Here is a 17305-nt window from a genome sequence, read left to right as displayed (position 1 = left end):
GTTGTAGGGGAGGAATTATTGGAAAGTGAGGTTAAAGGAGAAGAAGGGCAGGTATGGGTAAGGGAGGCAGGAGACACAAGGAATCTTGTAGCCCAAATTTACGAGCTCCTTCATAAATCTACAACTGTGGCAACCTCTTCGTCACTGAACCATAAAAAAACAAGTTTACGGTCCAATCAACGGGATATATAGATATTTCCGGATGGTGGTGGTAGAAGGGTGTGTTGCTAGGGATGGTGTGGGTGGCTGTCGAGGTGGGAGCGTAGGTAGTGGTATTAATGGAAGTGCTGGTGGTGGTGGGAGATGTGGAAGTGTTGTTACAGTGGATGGACATATTGATCGTGGTTGGAGTGCCGAGTTGTGGTGGTGATGATAGTTGCTGAGGTGTTGTTGGTGATGGCTGTGGTGTTGGTAATGACAGTTGTGGTGTTGTGATAAGGACAATGCAGGTGGTCGGGCATCATATGAGATCCTCTCATCAATACAGACTGGTCTACACCAGAGCTTCGCCAAGGTACTGGATATTAAGCATAAACATTCCAGTAAGGACGATACGTATTTCTATCATTATTTGAGTGTCAATTGCAGAGCCTCAGTGGAGGATTAGCTATCATTGTTTAACTTCAGAAGTCTTTTATTTGGCTCCTACAACTTCGTGGCTGCGCTACTATCAGTATCGGGGAAAGGATGGACCCCTTTGGGATGAGAAGTTTTTCAAAGGGTTTGTACTCTTTTGTCCATTGATGGAGATACAACCTCACCGAAGGTGACTTTTCACTCGTAATCTAACGATATGGGTGGAGTCCGGTAACGACAGTGAAAAAAAATCTATACATCTCTCTCTCTCATTTATATATATATATATATATATATATATATATATATATATATATATATATATATATGGTGTGGAGCGGTGAGTTGACACAAGTGAGAGCTTCTGAGTTTCATTCTTCTCACGTGTCAGCTGGGCAGAAGCCTTCTACAATGAGATCGAGTGAGGTACAACGACAGAGGACTATATACCAACGTACATACCACTCCTGACCTCGCGGACCTCACTCTAAACACTGACTCGTTTGCCTACATCCTCACTGTTATGTTAGCTGCTGTGGCGGCCCAGTTTGCAAAACCATCACGTGTTTACTCGCCATCACAATCAATTCTTGTCATAATGGATATATATATATATATATATATATATATATATATATATATATATATATATATGCACACACACAGAATCGCGAAGTGACAGAAACATGGAGTTCTACTGGGTTCGGGGCGGGGAAGGTGATTCAGAGTTTTTCTGTAAATCATTTGCACCCTGGTGATTTCAGAGACCCTTTGTAGGAACGACAGACTCCAATGTGCTGTCGGAAATAGAAATCCTGGTACACGCCTGATCGGAGCCGTACCCAACCCTATGTCTTGAAAGCAGAGTCAGAGGAGTCGATACAGCTTCGAACAGTCGCGTATCGGTACATCAAAGCTTCAGGAATGTCCCAGGAATTTGATCCGCGAGTATTATACGTTGCTGTAGATGTGAAATGATAATTGGTAAACATCTTACCACATCAGCACACACGTCTCATGATCTTCGGGAACTTGCTTCACCAACTATGGAAACAAAGTTTGAAAGGCTATAAGAATTCGAAGGAAGTGAAGTGCCACATCGACACAAGGGTTATGTTTTAGTGACTGAGGGAGTGCGTCACAGAAAGCATGTCCGAGGGAGTAAGGAAACGTGTCTTGGGGAGTGGAGGAATATTTCTCAGCGACTGAGAGAATATATATCAATAAATGAGGCAGCAATGCCCAGTGAATGAAAGAACAAATGCCGGGAAGTGAGGGAACATTTCTCTGGGCCGCATAGAGCATCTTAGGTAAAAGGAATATTCCATTTACTACAGCAGGAATTAATTATAGCCTCATTCAGACGATTTTCATGGCTCTGTGCTTTCCTTGTTCCTCTTGTGCTTCACCTGCTTTATTCCCGGTGCCCTCCTGCTCCGCTGGATCGCTTCAGGCAACGAATATTACTCGTATCTTCGTCCAAAACAGTCTCCCTGTACGCTGGCTGTGTGAGCCTGTCACGATGTGTTCGAAACTTGATAACCGCGTCAGCTCCACGATATTCCCCAGTATGTTACGCGATCCTTTTATTTCATTCCTCTTCACGTATCTCCCTGTCTGTCTGCCTGTCTATTCGTCTGTCTGTCTGTCTGTCTTTCCTCCGGTATCAGAACGTTATGCTGCACAAAGTAACGTACCACTGTGTTGTTAAATATTCATGACCAACCAACCCAGGGTTCCCGAATGAATACAATACCAAACATACTATTCAATTTCTGCTCCAGCAATATAATATGTACATTTCTTTGGACATGGTAACGCAATATAATGAAACATTTTTTGTATGTAAGAGAGATTAAGAGATCTGATATTTTGTATAACAGTTGACGTACTGAAACCATTAGTGTGGTACGTTATATGAATAGTGGCTTCAGCAGGGATAAAATTAAAACGACTTAATCTGACGCTTTAGGAATAATGTATGCTAAAGCTTAGATGCCGGACGTTCTTTTTGGACGGTTATCTCATCATCTACCTAATAGATATCTCTTATCTTTACGTGTATAAAATTATGCCTTAGATAAGGAAGTAAGGCCACCGAGCTACATATCCTTGGAGACTCGACAAACAGGAAAATATAAAATCTATATATTTTTTCTATCAAATTTGCCCGACTTAGCGGCGACACAAGGCCCAACACAACCGGATGTCTCTTAAACTGTCTCGAGGAAGAATCTTCCTCGTCACAATGCACACCAGAGACGCAAGCGTTATCTCATCCTCAAAGACGCAGCTGCACAAACCTTGAGTAAGATGGTACGACCTTCGAGTACGACCCCTGAGCACTAGGGTGCGGCACACGAGCAAGACATCTCACCCCCCTTGAGTGCGAAGGTACGATCCTTGGCTATGACGGTATCACTATTGACTTGAACTTTCAGTAACAGGTCAAGGGTTACAACATCATGCACACCCAAGGGTCGTAACGGGTCGTTTACTCTATGTTCCAGTATGTGAGACTGACACGTGACTTATCTCCATGGACACTGTACCACATCGCTGTCACCTTCATCTTGTGCCTGGTATTTTCCAGTAATGTCATCATTGCCAAAACCTCAGTTGTTGGAAGCAGGAAAGGGATCACAGCACATCTAATCTGGCTTACTAATGTCCCTCTACAACTCATAGATAATATTAATGTTAAATATGATCAGAGCACAATACCCCAGAAATGTTTTTAGTTTCAGAGTAATTACACATACGATTCGTTGGTTAGGATTATATTTTAGAGTTGAAATATTTTCATGGCTGGCAAACGAATGAGTATTACTTTATATCTATAAAAAATACATGTAATTCATAGATATGAAATATAGATTTCATAGCTTAACTCTGCATTTCTCACCTTCCTGTGGATATGGTCACTGGTGAATCATGCGTCAACTACAAAAGAATCAGCAAAATAACATACCAGTGTGGGATCTGACATACCAGTGTGGGATCTGACATACCAATGTGGGATCTGACATACCAGTGTGGGATTTGATTGGAAAATGACTGCGTCTGACTGAGAAAGACATAACCTTGAATGACTGTAAAGGGAAACTGGTTCATGCAAATCCTCGATTGCAAAAACATGAGAGGCCTCTTGAGGGCGACACCAATCGCTTTGGAAACGACACAAAAAAGTCTGAAAATCAAAAATGATTTACCATTTTATTTTGCTCTTGACATATTGTTATCAACCTGTCGATGTTTCTGGTAAAAAAGTCATAAGTGGTGCTTTCATGAACAATCTTTGACGGTCATTGATAAAAACGCTTTATCTGTTAACGTTAAAAGAAGATACATGGTGTACTAGTTATGCTGATCCAGTTATTTATGACGATAACTCTGAGTGGTAAATAACAGACACTTTTTTGGTTACTCGTATGAATAAACATTACTGTTGCTTCTTTACATATGTAGGATGTTATGTAATGATTACTTGGTAAAGATCTTGCATCATGAAGGGCCATTGTAACAGGATTAACAACGGTGTTGTAACGACAACAGCGTAATGTGAGCAGTAACAGTCTTGCAAAAACTACGCAACAGAAGCAGTGACCATCACACTGTAACAGAAACAGTCTTTCAACACCGGCGCGTAACAGGAGCACCAAGTGTCTCACAGCAACAACTTGGGAAACGAGATTTTACACTGTCGAGCCTATATGACATGAAGGACCGGGCGACACATTACTACCAGAAATGAATAAATAGCATTACGAAAGTTTTCTCAAAAATCTCTCACTGTTTTGTTGGGAAACGGAGAGAAATTAGATGAAAAAACTCAAAAGTTAAATTCTTAGAGTCAGACAACAATATGCTGGGGTTACAGACGTACACTTGTACTGAAAGAGGACGGAGGTCGTGGTAATAGATTATATAAATGTCAATGAATTATAGAAAGTAAGGAGAAAGAACATACAGTGAAAGACATGGGAATATGAAGAAAAAACACTTTTCTTGGAGACTATATTCATGTGGAAAAAGAGGAGCAGTTATTTAAGAGAATTAATGAGAAGCCTATTCTTTTACGAGAAGATTTGTTCCTCAGAAAGCTTAGAATAATTCAAAGTATTTAAAACAAATAAACAAATAGATAAATTTACTTTATAGATTATAATTAGCTCCGCAATATTCCTCTGTTCCAAAGATTTCTAGACAGATCTTTGTTGATAGAAATATATGACATAATAGTCTTTTGTTTTTTGGAAACTGGAGGGACCTTAGTTCAGTGTGCTGGAGTAATGCAAAGAGAGTTTCTGTGCAAGTGTCACCGTCGAAAACTTAGGAGTCACGAGGTTTGGTTTGAAGGGAAAGAGTATCAAAGAGTATCATCTGTTAGACTGGTCACTGGATGTTAGTATTCATAAGATGATGTTACATTTATTTCTATCTCGGTGAATGATGATCTTGTTGACCACAGTTTAAACACAACTTCGTGATAAGATGTTATTATAAACATCTAAGAAAATCAGAACATTGTATCTGGAGCGTCGAAGATAAGAAACCTGTCATCAGCATAGCCACAAGAAAGCAACGGTTTACTCCTCGCTGGACGGTCACGAAATCAGCGATTTCACATTTTTTACAGTAATGGAAATCTTTAGCTCAAGGCTGAGTCAATCTCTATTGAAAAAAGGTAACTAAAGATTTCAGGCAAAAAGAAAATATAAAATCTTTCGACTTTCAGTTCTCTGGATGAATAATAAACATCACTTGAAAAGGAATGACCTTTTATCAGGAAGAAATTTTGTGCAGTTGACCTTTTTCTGATGTAATTCTAGTCTCGTGTGATGACTAGGTTGTTGAAAGTCTTGTTCTTTTTAATAGGCTCAACCTTAGGGTAACTTTTGTCATCATTCTGACCAAAATTGATATGATGGTTATAATCAATCCATTTCTTGCTGTTATGGGAAGAGAAGAGGTGCCTTGGCACATATGGCTCTGAATCATAATTGCTTTCACGTTCAGAACGTAAAGATGGACGAATCTTGATGCTGAAGGGAAAGATAGAATGCAAGCTGACTCTGATTGGATGAGAATACAATACACTAATATGACTGGACAAGAGGGCAGAAATCTGACTGACCAGACCACCTTACTGGTGTCTTGGACCATGCTCTTCCATATCTCAGACTTCTGTCTCTCAAGCTGATGTCTCTCAAGATGCTATCGCTCAGCTAACTGTCTCCTAAGCATCCGTCTTCCAGGTTTCTGTTTTTCATGCCGCTGTCTCACAGGTGTTTGTCTTTTACACAGCTGTCTCTCAACTCATCCTGGCACTTAGATAAAATCTACGCCCTGGGATAGAGTGAATAAACTTTTATATTTATCCACTTTTGAGTTGTATCTAGTTATATCTACTTCTTCCTGAACCTTTGCCAAAAATTTGCCACCAGAAAATGATTTCCAGTGAAGAAACTCGCTTCCTGGCTTGCATAATTCACACTCCCGTAACAAGTACAGCATTGAAAAGAATAGTTTACATAACACCCACTTTCCAATTCAACTCACAACGATTTATTAATCCCGAGTCCATCGCAGATACGATATAAAATGTCATGAACATTAAAAAATTTTTTTTCACACCTCTACCAGTTTCCCTCAGTAATAATGAATGCGAATATATTTCTTTTTAATGCAGTAATGCTTGTGGTCGATTAAATGACAGGCAGCGCATCTACACAACCTTGGGGGTTAGAGTAGGACTTCACAGCCTCGGGATGAAGTTGTGGTAATGGTGTACAACCCTAGGGTGAGGTTGTGGGCACACTGTACATCTCAGAGTGTGAGGACGTTGGTTCGGTCTACAACCCGGGGTGAGGTTGTGGGCACACTGTACATCTCAGAGTGTGAGGACGTTGGTTCGGTCTACAACCCGGGGTGAGGTTGAAGGTACGGTCGACAGCCGCATGAGTGAGTGAAGGCAGGCCGCCACCCAGGAGGGGAGTAGCTGCTCCAGACGAGAACATATCGGCCGCGTCTGTCGTAAGAGTGACAGATGAGCGTCGCCTCTGGGGTATATGACCGGAGGAACGTGAGGACGTGATGTCATACCGCTCACTGGAACGGTCCGAGCCTGGGGTATGGTGGAATATTTCTCAGGAATGGTTAAATTTTTTTGTAGATGTGAAGAAGAAGGATTAGGGCAAGTTTCTTAGAAGAGAAAGATTCAGGAATATATACTATATGATGGATGGTCTGGATATGTCTTAGGAACGAAGTAAGGGGTTGGTGTGATGGGTAAAGCTGAAGATAGGGTGGCACTACTGCTGAAGCAGGAGTTGTGGGAGTGTGAAAAAGAGTGTAAGTAAGCGAACTCCAGACTGATGTGCGTAAAACGAAGTGAATTGCGAGAGATGGGTGATTATCTCGTGCTTATGCACCGAACAATAAGACGAAAGATCGTAAGAAGCAACTGGTTAAGTCTAATAGAGAGATCTTTCAATACTGTTTGGGCCGATGCTACTTCCGTCAAACCTGCAACTCTCTGATCAAGAGAAATATTACTGAATATTTCCTTATTGAATACATAAAGAGCTGTAACCTAAACATTAGTGAAGGTCTATATGAACTGGATTGCGTTGTCGTACACAAATTTTTCAAACAGCTTAATCTGTCTTGACAGTTTCCTCTGTTCTAACGTTTGGAAAGTGATTCGGGAGGATAAGATATCCAGCCTCCTCCTGCCCCTCTTAGACGCCTTCTACGAGAGGTTTATATATGTATGTGTTTATATAGGTAATAATGCCTGTGCTTGTGTGTGTATTTGTGTGTGTGTTCGAGTATGTATGTACGTACTTACGTGAATGTACATCCATATTGCCATGTCTATGAAGAGAGAATAGATGAATGGTGTGAAGACTTGTTTGACATGTGACCTTTAAACATTAAAGGTCAGTGTTCCATGTCTTGTGATGCTCTCATCTGTGTGCTCCACCCTCTCCCCAGTGTGGCCTCTCACCTCTCTTCTCTCTCCCCAGTGTGGCCTCTCGCCTCTCTCTCTCTCCCCAGTGTGGCCTCTCCCTCTCGTCAGTGTGGCCCCACTCAACTGTATGTCTTTCTCTCACCCGCGTGTCGCCCCCTCTCACAGGTATGTTCCCCTTCCACCTGTGCGTCGCCCCTCTCACCCGCATAGCTCCCTCCAACTTCCACATTACGCAAGCATCCCCTCCCTCTCATCCGCTCACTACTCAATCCACTCCACCCAGCAAGCTATTCACCCCATCCCCTTTTAAGCACATTCCATTCACTAACGACATTCCATGCACTCTTCCCTCCACTCAACTTGTCTATCAAACTATCAGCTCCTTCATTATCCTCTCCTCCTATTCTTCCTTTCACCCTGTCCCCTCTTCCCTTCGCCGTGGTCACTCCTCCCTCGGAACACTCGGCTCAGGTTTGGTCATCTGATGTCATCCAGAGCGATGATAAACTGCAGCGAATACAGAGTAGAGTGACAAAACTAATTCTGTCGCTCAGAAGTACGTTTGATGGAGAAAGATTCAGGGAACCAATCTATTATCTCTAAAAAGGCGCAGCCTTGCGAGGGTATTTATTTAAATCTTTCAATATACTAAATGATTTTGACACCATGAGACAATTTCTTCACCTTCGATACAGACTCAACGACTAGAAACAAAAGTATCAAAATTAACGGAAGGGAACATTACACTAACGTGGGCAAATTTTTCAGCCGAAGAATTATAGAACATTATAACAAACTCGCGTCAGATGTTGTTAATGAGAACGCCATTACTACCCGTAAATCACGTTAATACTTCACCGATAACAATTCAGTAAATAAGCCTGTTCCAGGGGGATAAACAAACATTCGTGTTTTCCTATAGAATTTCATTCCTCTTTCATTTCTTCATTCGTTTCAGATCTCAGCCTCCTCCACGGAGTACCCAGTTTCAGATAGTGGTTAGGAATATTGTTCTCATTCCTACCATTCTACACAGTTCCAAGTTCCTCCACAGTTCCAAGTTCCTCCACAGTTCCAGGTTCCTCCACAGTTCCAGGTTCCTCCACAGTTTTTTATCATCTCTGTCCTACATGGTGCACCTTCGTTGTTTCTTTCCTTGCTGGTTGTTGTTGTAGAGGGAGAGGTGGCTAAGAAGTGCCTTCTGATTTCTTATATTGTTTCTACCTCAGAAAAGATTAGCGAGCTCTGGATACCACGATTATCCTCAAACAAATAACGTCGTCACAGACCATACAGTCTCCTGTTCTCTGTTACTCCTATGTGCTCCTGTGTACTCCATCCTCTTCTCTAGACAGGCCTCCATCCCTTTCCACCACCTCCTTCATCCTTGCTCCATCCACCCTATCCCCTTCACCACCGCCATTTCCATGCATTAAGAGAACTTGGAGAACTAACTAAACAACGTTCATTGTTTATACGATATCCCAAAACGTTTCCAATTTCCCATCAAGATTTTACGAAACAAGTTACTCGATTAAACGAGAGAGAGAGAGAGAGAGAGAGAGAGAGAGAGAGAGAGAGATGACATCTGTGGGCCGGGTCTCGTCCCTGGGTAAGCCAGGAAGATCTCCTGCTGTTTGTACAAAACTTTGGACTATCAACACAATGTTCGGGGATATATGGCGCGCCTGTGTTGTTTATCCTAGGATCACTCTTGCCTCCCTTCTTCCGCCCTCTACAAAAAAGAAACACACACACACACACACACACACACACACACACACACACACACACACACATCTACTGCCTGTTCTTGCCACCTTCCAAATATTTGCAGAGGAAAAAAGTCTTACGCAAGATGTTTTAGGTAAACAATATCCGAATTCATTTGTGTTTTTTGATGAAATTTCTCCGACTATTTTCATCTGGACGTTGACGGCAAGAGATGAATGTAGAAGCGTAAATTTTGATTACCATAGACTAAGAAGAACCAGTCAGTTAGAGTAAGAATAACTAAAAAGATGTTTCATGTTTGCCACCTAGAATGATTTGCTTTAAATGGGGCGAGATCTGTAGGCCTGGCGGAGGTCAATCAAACGATTGCTTATTCGAGAGGCGTCAGTTACACCGTTAGCGGCAGTGTCCCATCACTGGCCACGGGGAGGGCTGGCCAGACGTGCACACAACCAGTGCTTTCACAGCCAGGCGGGACTCGAACCAGAGTTTTCGTTTCGTTCTTGCATTGCTTTCAATGAGATAGGTCGAACTGCCGAGCGGGCGTTTACGTACGACACAATGATTGTGTATTGAGGCTCGATCAGCTGAGAGAGAGAGAGAGAGGGAAAGTTTTCTTACATATTCCATCATTCAACTGCATGTGACATGAAGCAGCTCGCTCTGGACCGTCACCTTACTTGCTTCACTCTCTCCCTCACTCGTGCTCGTGCGTGTGTTTATAATCCTGGAGTGTACAAGAACTCACTTCCCGCTCCACCTCTCGAGCGCCCCACATGTCGCCTGCACAAAGTGGACATAAAAACCTCTCCAGGTAAATGAATTTGAATAGTCATTTGTTTATTCATGTTGAGCGAGGTGCTGCTGAGAGAGTTAGAGGTGGCGCGGCTAGCTAGACACGCTGACACACCTACATAAAGACAGATATACTGTCTCGTTGTTGCCCAGCACAGCCACAGTAGGGTGCAGCGGACAGGAAGAGTTCCAGGGTGACGTATTATGACATGCTAGAAGCTGCAAGTTTGTTGGGACGACGGTGAATTTAGATGTGATGGTTAGCTGAGCGTAGGGGGTGAGCCGAGATGCGTGTGTGTGTGTGCGCGTGTGTGTAGGGGTGAATTAAGCCTAGGAGTGAGCCGAGGGATGTGTGTGTGTGGGGAGGGGGGGGGGGGTGGAGAGTTAAAACCAGCACTGCATTGAGGGGACGCGGGAGTGAGGCGAGCCAAGAAGTGAGCCGAGGGTTTGTGGGAGGTGATGTATGGGAAAGCAGGAGACGGAAGGAAGGGAAGGAATACAGGAAGATGTGGAACATATGGAGGGAAGTGGGAAAGACTGTGTGACAGAACGATAGAGGGAGGTAGGGTAGGAAACAGCATGGCATGACAGTGAAGGGAAGGGGTGCCGAGATGATGGAACGTTGAGGAGTGGGGAGGTAGGGCGGTGATATTGTGAGGGGGAGGCAGGATTGTTAGACAAACAGTGAGGGGTGAGGCAGGGTGGTGAGGTAGTGAGGGAGAGTCAATGGAGGGAGAGGAGGACACACACTTCCTTTTGTTGGTCCAGCAATTCATCTCCTCCGAAAAAAACGCAGACAGTTTTTCATCGTTTTGAAAAGATTCAAGTGACGTCAGATCGTGATCAAAAGTGGATGTAATACGAACGAGAATAGATAATAGCAAAGATAAGAGGGAGAATATGAAGGACAAGCGGAGACAATACATGACCAAAATGCTTAGACGAAAATGATTATGCTAATTAATGAACAAAGATAAAAGGACAAGTACGAATGAAACATGGACGAGGGGAATACATCATGAACAAACAGCTATCGTAAAATGAAGGAACAGGTACATACACAGCATGGCCAGCAGCAATGCATGATGAAGACCAGAAAAGCTGGGAAGCCATAGATTTAACTTTTCCTGAGACTCGAACTTTCTCGCAGGAAACTCGCCGAATGATTCATAACGGTTTACACTACTGTCAGGTGCAAGAAACGAGGCGTCTGGCCCTTTCCAAGATGGCACGTCAGAAAGGGATGCAAATGTTTTAGTAACTAGGCTTTCTCTATGCTGGAAAAGGACGTCAGCAATCTTCCAAGATATACAAGTGTACCGATAGCGAGGTTCTTAGGATGATATCATGTACTGGAAAGTCTGAAACCTTGCTGGGGGAAGCGACTGTTGTAATGTCTGGCTCCTCCGGTGATGTCACATGTTAGGAGGTCAGAAACGCTACGAGGGAAGCGACTGTCGCAGTGTCGGACCCTATAGATACTGTCACGTGTTGGAAGGTCAGAAAGCAATAAGGAAGGTGAATGTCACAGTCTCTGGCTCTCTGGATGATGCAAAAACTCGAGAGACATTGGTGGCACACGGCCTCAGCCGGGAGACTGAGACAAACTCAAGTTATACAAGTTTTAATCTGGTTAAACTTCTTGAGCATGACGGTACGACACTAGGCACGACAGTTCGACCCTTAAGCACAGCGATTTTTCCCGTGCGTCGGTGCGATCCTCCAGCACGAAGCGACGACTCTCAAGTACGACGGTGCGAGCCTTAAGTGCCACAAAGCGACTTCTCCACACGAGGTTTCGACCTTTGAGCATATAACAGACTTCTTGATTTGCCCAACAGCGATACCGTCGTGCTCTATGATCCTACCGTCTTGCTGAAGCGTCGCACCGTCGTGCTCAAGGGTCGTACCGTCGTGCTCGAGGGTAGCATGTCTTGCTAAAGAGTTATACCGTCGTGCTCAAGGGTCCTACCGTCATGCTCAAGGGCTCTACCGTCGTGCTCAATGATAATACTGTCCTGCTAAAGGGTCAAACCTTCGTGCTCAATGGTAGTATCGTCAGGATCAAGGGATCAGAACCTAATACACAACAGTTTGGAGAGAATTGTTGAATAAGAAAAATTACGATTGCCTGTAATCCAGTCAATTTTGAGTATAGGCAAATCACCAGAAACTTTCAGAGGGCAACTCAGTGTTCACTGTTATCTGCTAAAGTTTCCCAGAAACATATAGAAATAATCCATGTTTGGAGTACAGTGTGGGAATATGGTCAGAGAAAAACAGCGGCACAGGGAGAGGCTGGGCAGGGACACTTGTCGGAATACTAAGCAGTGGACGGCAGATTCCACCACACGGGCCCTGGACAAGATGCGGATAGTCGAACGTTCAGGAGGACTGCTGTGGTTGAGTGTGTGGCAGGATAACATGATAGTCTCTGCCAGTAAAGAAGACAGTGTTGTGGTTTGTATGTGGTAGGATATCTTGGTTCTCTCTACCAATCAAGGAGAGTTGTGGTTGCGTGTGTGGGGATATCTTGGTAGCCTCTACCAATAAAGGAGATAATCTCGTGGGTGCTTCTTGGTCTCCTAAGATAATAGGAAGTGTTGTGATGTACAACGTTAAAGAAATTATTTGCTTTTACCAAATGACAGCATTCATTACCTAGTATTCTTAGCTCAATATATTTGGAGATCATAAGAGATTACGATGATGATGTGTATGCGTGTACAGTCGTCCTGTGTATGCATGTTTACATGTGTGTACTTGTGTCATCGTCTTAGTCACTGGCTACGGCTAGTTCTGATGATGGCGAGATACACAAAATAAATACACATGTACGATTTTGGCGAATGATTATATGATTACTATCTATCTTGAAGGGGCTAAGTCTTATATCTGCTCAATAAATACATTTAGAAGGGGATTAACTCCTTCCTATAGCATCCCCTCACATTATTCATTCTACCAATTGATTCCTAATTCATCAATGATTTTTGAAACTATGATCACATGAAACAAACAGTTTCACCCTCAAGTCTGGGGATTTAATGCCAGTACCACACAGTGAATTTGTGAAGTTTGTGATGCAGGTTGCGATATCAGAATTATCCTATTCCACAAACATATTGACCCTTAATAAAACGTAAAGCAAACAACTCGAAAGCCTTCTATTATTATCATTTGATACCTGTGAGACTCCTTAACCCTTTGGAACAACGATACAAGCCATGAACTCGATGGTTCGACCTTTGATTATGATGGCTTGGCCCTTGACCAGACTCTCAAAGATTATTACTGGCTATCAGAACACAGGGTTGTATCGTCGCATTCAAGAGTTTAGCAACTCAAAGGACCTTTCAACTTTTCGAGAAACGAAAACTAAAACTTTAATAGAATCGCAACTTTGCAACATCTGCAGAATTTTTCCATTTCGGACGAAATTTTTCACTCGTGAAATAAGAAAAATTATTGAATATGGTCAAGGATGGTTAGCGTTCAGTTTGGACTTTGTAATGACTAGATCTTCGCGTCTAAGGAAAGCAGAGCTGGTGGCCACAGGACTCTCTCAATGGGTGCTGATGCAGCGTTACAAACATAAGGATAATATGGGCAGTGCGAACACGCAGGGAAACACTCGTTACGGCAATGTAACAAGCATGTCAGCGGTCGTCACACTGGTGTAACGAAGGTTTTCATCGAGTGTTTAAAGTAAAAAAAAGAAAAGATCAGTGAGCGATATTCGCTCGTGTTTTCCGTTAACCATCCACTGAACTCACTGTGTGATGGGTTATAACCATCCACTGTACTCACCGTGTGATGGGTTATAACCATCCACTGTACTCACCGTGTGATGGGTTATAGCCATCCACTGTACTCACCGTGTGATGGGTTATAACCATCCACTGTACTCACCGTGTGATGGGTTATAACCATCCACTGTACTCACCGTGTGATGGGTTATAACCATCCACTGTACTCACCGTGTGATGGGTTATAACCATCCACTGTACTCACCGTGTGATGGGTTATAGCTATTCAGTGTTTCCTGTTTATCATTGGCTGTTAACTCTGCATTGTACAGTTTCAGGAGACTGGTAAAGACCTAAGCTCGATGGACTGGGAGTAATACATCACCCATGTTGTAAATACCCAATACCTACACTACAACACCCATCATCCACGCTACAACCCCCCCCCCCCCCACTACAACGTCCACAACCCACACTACAACGACAGTGTCAAAGGTCTTGCGTCGCCAGAGGAGACGGCAACACTGATCTAACTTGCCTGCCTCGCTGATGCCATCTACAGGAGTGCACCAAGCGGTGCTTCCTGCCACAGCAAACAACCTATTCGTCGAGTGATTCCTATTCTCCCGTCGTCTAAATGCATTGTATTCCCCTTAACTTGTGCTCTAAATGCAATTTTCGGCCCCAGTAGGGCTGTTAGCACGCTTCCCATTTTCTTTGCTCGATCTGTTTTTCGGTTCTCGTGCAACGTGAATGTTGGCTTTTATGTTGTTTTTAAAACGTAAATGCTGTTTTCTTGTTCTGTTTAAGGGTTACATTATATGATACTGTTTTTAAACAATATATGTTAATAGTGTTTGCATTATATGAATATCACTCCTTTATTCTTACCAAAGACTAGAACACTATAGTGAGGGTTTTGGAAGCTAAAAGAAAATGTCTCAAGAATAAAAGCAACAACGACTCGTATTGGAAAAAAAAAACTTTTTTGTGAAACGAATTGGTATTCTGTCCCACTAACCAGGGTTGCCTCCTGTCCTCATGTTATGGACACAGGTGTGAGGAGTTGTGTTGTGTCTTGACCCTTCGTCCTCACGAGGGCACTGTGTGGTAGAGTTATATGTTGGTGGACTGATGGGGTATCCAGTGTCGAATGGCGAAGCCATCACTTACAAAAAAGACATAGATATGTCTTAACGTGAAGATAAGCCTTTATCAAGTCCGCGAGTTATAGCAGTAATACGTGAGTGACAAACTTGGGGAAACAAACAAAAGAAAAACTTGGTCTAAGGTTCCCAAAGTGACCTACTGCAGTGGGTACCCAACTGTTATCTACTTCGATCGTACGACAGGGAAGGTTATCGTAGTCGACGCACGTCTTCGCCTGCTGGCCACCTGCGAGTGGCGCCCACGGCTCCTGCATATAAATAGCCGCTGGTCAAGATTCGCAGTTGTGTTCATATAAATCAGACGTGTATGGTACGATGACGACCTCCTGCCCAGCCAGCTGCTCAGGGCTGGTAACTCAAACCCTGGACGTAGGATTTTTATTTTTTCTAATTTTTTTCCATATTCCAGAATTATGACTATGTGTGTATGATGATCCTAGAGAGAGAGAGAGAGAGAGAGAGAGAGAGAGAGAGAGAGAGAGAGAGAGAGAGAGAGTTGACATGTTAACCTGTAGGCGGGCCAAGAACGTCCCTGATGCATTATGTCCTATGCTGTCGGACGTGTGTGTGTGTGTGTACTATTCATCATCACTTTCCATCCTCTCACATTTGTTTGAGATTTGGTCGCATGATGTTCGTCCCCCCCTCCACTACGGGTCCCAGTAATACTTGTGAAAATCTTTCACTTAAGAGTAACTACAGTTGACAACAGTCACACACGCAGAAAGGCAAACCTTTCACGTGCAAACACACAAACATCTACATTAGGGGAGGCCCTAGTGTTCAACGAAGATACGCACAACTACCTCAAGCGAAAGTTCTCCGTCAAGGAACACCTGCTTCATGTATAATGAAGAACACCTGCTTCATGGATAATGAAGAACACCTGCTTCATGTATAATGAAGAACACCTGCTTCATGGATAATGAGGAAACGAACAAGAACATGAAATAGAATATGAAAGGCAGCTACAACAACAACTCTGTTAACAGAAAGATGAACATCACAACAACAAGCCAGGTACATTCAGCAGCTAGACCGGTAACAATAACAACACAAATAACAGTATCATCATTCATAGGAAAACTATAACAACAACATCGACAATAAATGAGAATATATCAATAAATATCATCATCAACAACAACAACAACAACAACCAGAAAATAGCATCAACAACACCATCCACAACAACAACAGTAGCGACAACTACAGCACATCATGTCTTCCCGATATCGAAAACCAATTCTGGGTTGGTTTCTGACCTGTGTTGGTGGGCACTGGCGGGGTATATTCCCCACACGCCGGGTTTTTTTTTTTTTTTTCTCCCTGACCTCAGCTGAGTTTAGGGTTTTGAAAATGTATTCCCACACGCCGTTTTTTTTTTCTTTTTTGGACGCCAGGCTCAGGGCTGTGACAATATATTCCCCACAAGCCAGGGATTCTTCCCCAGCCTGGGCTCAGCACTGGGACAATATATTCCACACACTCACCATGGTACATAAACCCAGGTTGGCACCCAATCAAAACTTGACTTATTATCTTGTCTGTTTATTTCTCGTAATTACCAACCTAAAAACGGGTACTTAATTCATGATTGTTAACCTCGATCATCCTAACCAAACCTTATCAAGTGGCAATTCCTCTCCCGTCCCACCATACCGTGCGTGATGTGTTATGGTCGACGTATATGTGAAGCACATGACAATATGTGGAACATTACATATACGAACAGGTGTTATGAACGTACCTCACTCAGGTGCCAGGCCGTCAGCAGCGTGTTGGCAGACCACCGTCCACTCCCTCACAGTGGCCTGCGACCACCGTCCACTCCCTCACGATGGCCTGCGACTATAGTGCACTTCCTCACGTTGGCCTGCGACGATCGTCCACTCCCTCACAGTGACCCCGCGACCCCCGTCCGTCCACTCCCTCACAGTGACCTGCGACCACCGTCCGCCCACTCACAGTGACCCCGCGACCCCCGTCCGTCCACTCCCTCACAGTGACCCCGCGACCCCCGTCCGTCCACTCCCTCACAGTGACCCCGCGACCCCCGTCCGTCCACTCCCTCACAGTGACCTGCGACCCCCGTCCGTCCACTCCCTCACAGTGACCTGCGACCACCGTCCGCCCACTCACAGTGACCCGCGATAACTGACCTCTGTCGTGTGCAAGCTTAACCTCACGTTGGTTTGGTTGGTTTGTTAGACCTTACTGCAAGCGACCTATTAGCAAGGTCATTAGGCCTGCAACCTTTTTTTATGTAGACCATAGATATATGGTGGGTATGAGTCACTATATAT

The 17305-nt window shown here is 43.6% G+C and overlaps 1 long non-coding RNA gene across 1 annotated transcript in view; it reads right to left on the bottom strand.

Moving 5' to 3' along the window:
* LOC139755768 (uncharacterized) overlaps nucleotides 1–16990 on the bottom strand; it is a 189266-nt gene extending 172276 nt beyond the window's left edge. The window contains exon 1 of the long non-coding RNA XR_011714158.1: nucleotides 16750–16990. This is a non-coding gene — a long non-coding RNA (uncharacterized lncRNA). The remainder of the gene's footprint in view (nucleotides 1–16749) is intronic.
* Nucleotides 16991–17305: the final 315 nt, after the last annotated feature.

This window comes from Panulirus ornatus, chromosome 20 (genome assembly GCF_036320965.1).
Source record: "Panulirus ornatus isolate Po-2019 chromosome 20, ASM3632096v1, whole genome shotgun sequence".
Lineage (NCBI taxonomy): Eukaryota > Metazoa > Arthropoda > Malacostraca > Decapoda > Palinuridae > Panulirus > Panulirus ornatus.
This window is presented reverse-complemented; position numbering and strand designations above follow the sequence as displayed.